The sequence below is a fragment of the Watersipora subatra genome, chromosome 1 (genome assembly GCF_963576615.1).
Source record: "Watersipora subatra chromosome 1, tzWatSuba1.1, whole genome shotgun sequence".
Classification (NCBI taxonomy): Eukaryota; Metazoa; Bryozoa; class Gymnolaemata; order Cheilostomatida; family Watersiporidae; genus Watersipora; species Watersipora subatra.
Window position 1 is genome coordinate 32,662,632 of NC_088708.1, and position 6,002 is coordinate 32,668,633.

Below are 6,002 nucleotides of genomic sequence, written 5' to 3' on the forward strand. Positions count from 1 at the left end.
TATTTGCGATGAATATCCTGGTCAATCAGGCTGCGTAGGTAAACAGATGAGAATAGGCACTGTATTAATGCGCTAAGTTTACGCATAAAGAGAACAACTCTAAATGCATTGACGTAGAACGACCAGAACGACCTCTGAAGACCGTTACATACCTATTACCGGTATAAAAGACATACAGACTCTCTGAGACATACAGCTCTAACGTTGCATAAACGACATTTAATTATCCAAAATCAAGATTGTAAATCTTGTTCAAGCAAGATACACTGTCAGAGGTTGAATGTTCAGAGTAATGTCCTATAGTACTTACGTTTCATATTGGAGACAAATACAATTTTTTAGTCGCATTTTCAGCAGAATATACAAAATAAAGTTATTGATAAAGGAATAATGAGTCAAAGCATTAGAAACATTTAGACAAAAAAATCTTTAAGCTATTCTACATGTTCAAAGAACACATAGACAATTACTTGTCAACCTTGATGCGTTGTAGCTTTGGAGTCAAACATTCTTCATGGATTCATAACGAAGTCCTGCACTGAACTTTGTTACAAAATCCTTTAAAAGGTGACTTTGATAAAAATTAGGCATCGAAACAATTGAATGAGATCAATGTCACAGACATGCTTTGCAATTAAATTGCAAGGCAACTTGTAAACAAGCAAAAAAGTTGTATAACAAATACAGAACGTCTGGAATGAGTTAAACCTCCAAAAATACAAAATATTTAGAAAAAGTACCAAAAAAGACTTAGGAAAATACACAATCACTACCTAACTAAACATATTTTCACTCCTATAGCTGAGAGAGACCACAAATTTTTTTATCAATTTTCAATGATCAAGACCGGCACAAACAACAGCATAAAGTTGTTGACTAGTAGTGAACATGAAAAAAAATTTTTGGAGGAGTCCGAGGACATGGCAAATGAGTTGAACAACTATTTTGGTAGGGTTTTTGGTCTGAGATAAGACTGTATTCCTTATCCCTTGTTTGATAAATCTACAATCAAGATAACCAGGGATAGAGTCAAAAAATTAATTACTGACTTGAAACCTTGGAAAGCACCTGGGCCGGGTGGACTCCGAGAGAAAGATTTTTGTTTGGCTATTGATGAAATTTCATCGGTTTTAACACTAGAATTTCAGTATTTTTTAGATATGGGTAGGCTTTCCCCGCAATTGAAACAAGCTAATGTAGCTCCAATATTTAAATTTGGTAGTAAGCAAACAGTCGGTAACTATCGGCCTGCGTCTTCAACTTGTATTTGCTCAAAATTTCTTGAAAAGATCATTTTACATCATATTAGTTCAAAGTTAAATGCCATACCCATACCTCCACAGCTCCATACCTCCACAGCACGGTTTTAGACGAAGACTGCCGTGTGCACCAGTCAACTATTAACTACCATACAGTCTATTTTAAGGGAAGTTGACAAAGGAGGGTGTGCGTGCAGACAATGGTTTTAGATTTTTCAAAAGCGTTCGATAAAGTGTCCTTTGCACTTTTGATGAATAAACTTTTAGGTTATGGTTTTACGAATGACATTCTTTCATGGATTTGAGATTTTTTGACAGATGAAACACAGAGGATGGTTTTAAAGGGTTCTTTTTCACAAGTTAAGGCAGTAACCTCGGGCGTTCCTCAAGGGTCGGTCCTTGGCCTCGGGCTCTTTTTACTGTATATTAATGACATTAGTCATTCCCTGACTTCAACTATTCGCCTATATGCTGATGATGCATTGTTGCATCATCCAGTTACCAGTGCCGCTTCTGTTGAAGTCTTTCAGGAAAATTTGAATATCTTGGAGAAGTGGACTGAAAAATAGGAGATGTTTTTAATACATCTAAGTGTTCTGTTATAATTTTTGAAACTTCAAAGATTGTTGATTTTTGTACTATATAGTATAAACTAAACTATAATTGTTTAGTTAAACAACCACATTAATTATTAATGTGGTTTTAAATCTTATTATTAGTATCAAGCATTTAGGAGCTTTCATAACTAGTGATTTTAACTGGAGTGAGCACATCTATAAGAAAACACTGAAAAGCGATGCGGGTTATGAGCATGCTCAGACGTAATATTTCGACATCTAAAATAAAACTGCTGGCATATAAAACTCTTTGTCGGCCTAAAGTAGAATTTGCATCAGAGGTGTGGGGACCCCAGCCCGACCTCTGTGTGCATCAGAGGTGTGGGGACCCCAGCCTGAAATCTCTTATTCAATCACTTGAGATGATACAAAACAAGGCTGCTCGTTTTGATAGTGGTCTAAAGGGAAGGAGGGTGTTACCCAAGAGAGGAAATTGTTGGGACTTAATTCATTACAGAATCGTAGGGAAAATCAGAGAGTCAAGACCTTTCATAACATAATGCAATCTGAAAACCCCTCTTGCCAAGAACTAAATGGTTTTATTGAGCAGTGTTTTAATGATGAGCATCCTTGAACTCGTGCAAAATGTCAGGGCCAGCCAAGAGCTATCTCATCTAACCAAAATTTGTATTTTAACAGTTTTATACTAAAAAAAACCAGAGATATGCAAATATTTAAGTTGACACTTGTATGAGTCTGATGGTCTCCACTTCCACTTATGGGTGGTCTAGGGACTCTATCCTAACTTGAACTTGAACAGAGTTAACAGATTTACGAATTGTAAATTTGACGTAAAATTGCTAGAGAAGGTTAGACTTGCATGCTGGGTTGAGATGCAAGGGAAGAATCAGTAGAGCGTTTGTAAATTCACTCAAAAGAACAGCAAACATTTGTCTTCCTTTATCCAATCATTGCTAAAGTGTTTAGTTGAACGTAATCTAAAGCTCAAAAACATCTAAAAGTTCAGTAAAAATGGAATCTATATTGGCTACCAGCAAAAGGCTTGATTTTTGTTGAGATGTCATGACCCTCCTTTAATTTGTGCAACCTTCAAGCTCTCCTTTTGAATCATTCTTTTTTAGTTACATGAATAGTCGGATCATAAACCATGTTTCAATTCAGTTTTTCCATTACTACAGTATTTCAAATCTCTTAAATGTCAAATACTAACATTAAAAATGTCACTATAATTGTAAATTGAGTTGCTATAACACTTTACTAAGTGATATAAAAGTTCAAATATATTCTTTACTATACACCATGCTAAAGCTTCATATTATGGTTTGATTAACCCAACCCTCTTACTCAACCCTCTTACAGTTTTTGCAGCTTTCAGTTTTGTTAGATTGCCATCATAAAGCTTAAGTCAAGCTAACTTTGCGCTATCTATTCTAATATAGCTAAATATTCTAATACAAGTAATGCTTTTGTTTAGCTATTTATTAGATAGCCATAGCTGAGGCTTATATAAACTAGGTCTGGAAGGCAACAGTGCAATACATACTATGAGAGTGAATAAACCACATCTTGTGTTATTATTCATACAGGTAACATTTATTACTGTTATACTTTCCTTGTTGTCTCTACATGTTAATGCAATACATACTATGAGAGTGAATAAACCACATCTTGTGTTATTATTCATACAGGAACATAACAGAAGTTATTGGCGACAAGGATGGGATATTCTTGAGCAGTACAACTGATATTCTTACAAGAATATAACCCGGAACCTATACAGCATTCTCAGTATATACAAGTATGTCTTCGGAAGTGGATAAGTTAATTGAAGTAATTACAACTCAAAACCAAAAGATGGAAGAACAACAAGCTTATCTGGAAGAAAATAGGAAACTCATGGAACTACTGGTGAAAGGTCAAACCGAGACAGCAGCGAAGATAGCACCATCGGCAGTCTTACCCAAGTTTTCAGAGTATGATCCAGCTACCGAACTATTGACTGATTACATGAATCGATATGACACTTTTGTAGCAGCTCACTCTATACCTGAGGAGAGGAAAGCTAACGTGTTCTTAATTAATCAGTCACCTGTTCTTTACAAACAGATCAGCAACATGGCTAGCCAACTGGAGACCCAAAACTTATAAAGGAAGTTACCATGGAAGAAATAGATAATTTCTTAAAAGAACAATATGATCCCACACGATTTTTAGTATGCGAGCGTTATAAATTCTGGAGTACTATGAAAAGGAAACCTGGAGAAACTATTCATGAATTAGCGAATAGAATTAGACAGGAAGCGACCACATGTGACTTTTCTAATATTGATGATCCATTAGATGAAGCTATGAGAACACGGTTTGTCTGCTCAGTAAATAATGAAGCAGTTCTCAAAGCACTGTTCAAAGTAAAAGAAACTGAGCTATCTTTTAAAAGAGCTATTGAAATTGCGACAGAAACGGAGGACGCAGCCAAGATAGCCAAAGAAACCACATATGGAGAGCAACAAAAAGTTAACAAGGTACAACCAGATCATAGAACTAAGACACCACCAGGAACTTCAAACTACAAAGAAGCAAGACAGACAACTTTCAATTGCTACAGATGCAATAAAAATACACATACTGCTAAGGAATGTCCATACAGATCTGCTACATGTAATTTTTGCCAGAAGTTAGGACATCTAAGAGTTGCCTGCCGAAAAAGAAAAGCAACTACTAATAAAAGGCCTATAGCACAGAAATCTACACCAAAACAACAGCTTAAAACTATTCGAAGAATACATATGGAACAACTTCAAAAGAGTATTGAGATAGAAGAGCAGATCATCGAGATGGAGTTAGATACAGGAGCCTGTGACAACTTCATTACTGAGGAAGTCTGGTGTAAACTTGGAAAACCTGTACTCTCTACAACAACGACAAACTACGAATCTGCTTCAAAACATCCTATTGAAGTAATTGGACAGTGCCAGCTGAATACTAAAACCGTAAAGGGAAATCCTATTGCTTTGAACTTTGTAGTTAGCCGGGTTCCAAATCTCAACCTGATAGGACGAGGAGCAATCAAACTATTGGGGATATCAATAGACAACCTGCTCAGCCAACAAACTACTACGACTTGTAAATTAGTAGACCAGGAAACGGCTGACAAAAGTCTACAACAATCTTGCGAGCAACTCTGCAATGAATTTCCTGATCTATTTAACAACGATCTAGGCTGTGTAAAGGATTACGAGCTAGAAATAAAGTTCAAGGCAGATGCAAAACCAGTGTTTCACAAACCTCGACCTGTTTCATTTGCTATTCAAGATGAATTAAATCTAGCCTACGAAACTGGAATTCAAAGAGGAATCTGGAAACCAGTACAGTTTAATCAATATGGTACGCCTGTAGTTCCGGTCAGGAAAGCGCAACATTCCAACAGTCATCAAAGATTGATCAGAGTATGTGGAGACTACTCACAAACAGTCAATCCACAATTAGAGACTCACCGACAGCCTATACCTCTACCCGAAGACCTGATGAACAAGTTAGGAGGAGGATACGGATATACTAAAATTGATCTAGCGGATGCATACAACCAAATCCCCCTGGGACCAAACAGTCAGAAAAAAGCTTGCTCTTAGCACTCAAAAAGGAGTACTACTACAGATGAGACTTCCGTTTGGAATCAGTTCAGCACCTGGATATTTTCAGGAGATAATGGAACAATTGACAGCTGATCTACCAGGGGTAGCTGTATATTTAGATGATATACTGGTTAGTGGTACAGATGCTACAAGTCATTTACAGAATTTGCGACAACTACTTGCAAGACTGAATGAGAAAGGTTTACGATGTCGTAAAGAAAAATGCCATTTTGCTCAACCCTCGGTAGAATATCTTGGTCATAACCTTTCAGCAAAAGGAATTTCTAAAGGACTAAAAGCAGATGCTGTTAAACAGATGCCTGCCCCAACTAACATAAACAGTTTACGTTCATTCCTTGGATCAGTACAGTTCTACAGCAAATTCCTACCTAACCTATCAACGATTACAGAACCATTACACCAGCTAACTAAAAAAAATGTGCAGTGGAAGTGGAGTGCAGAACAGGAAACCAGTTTTCTTCAGCTAAAGCAACTGCTGACTGCTGACACAGTTCTTACACATTTCAACTCAA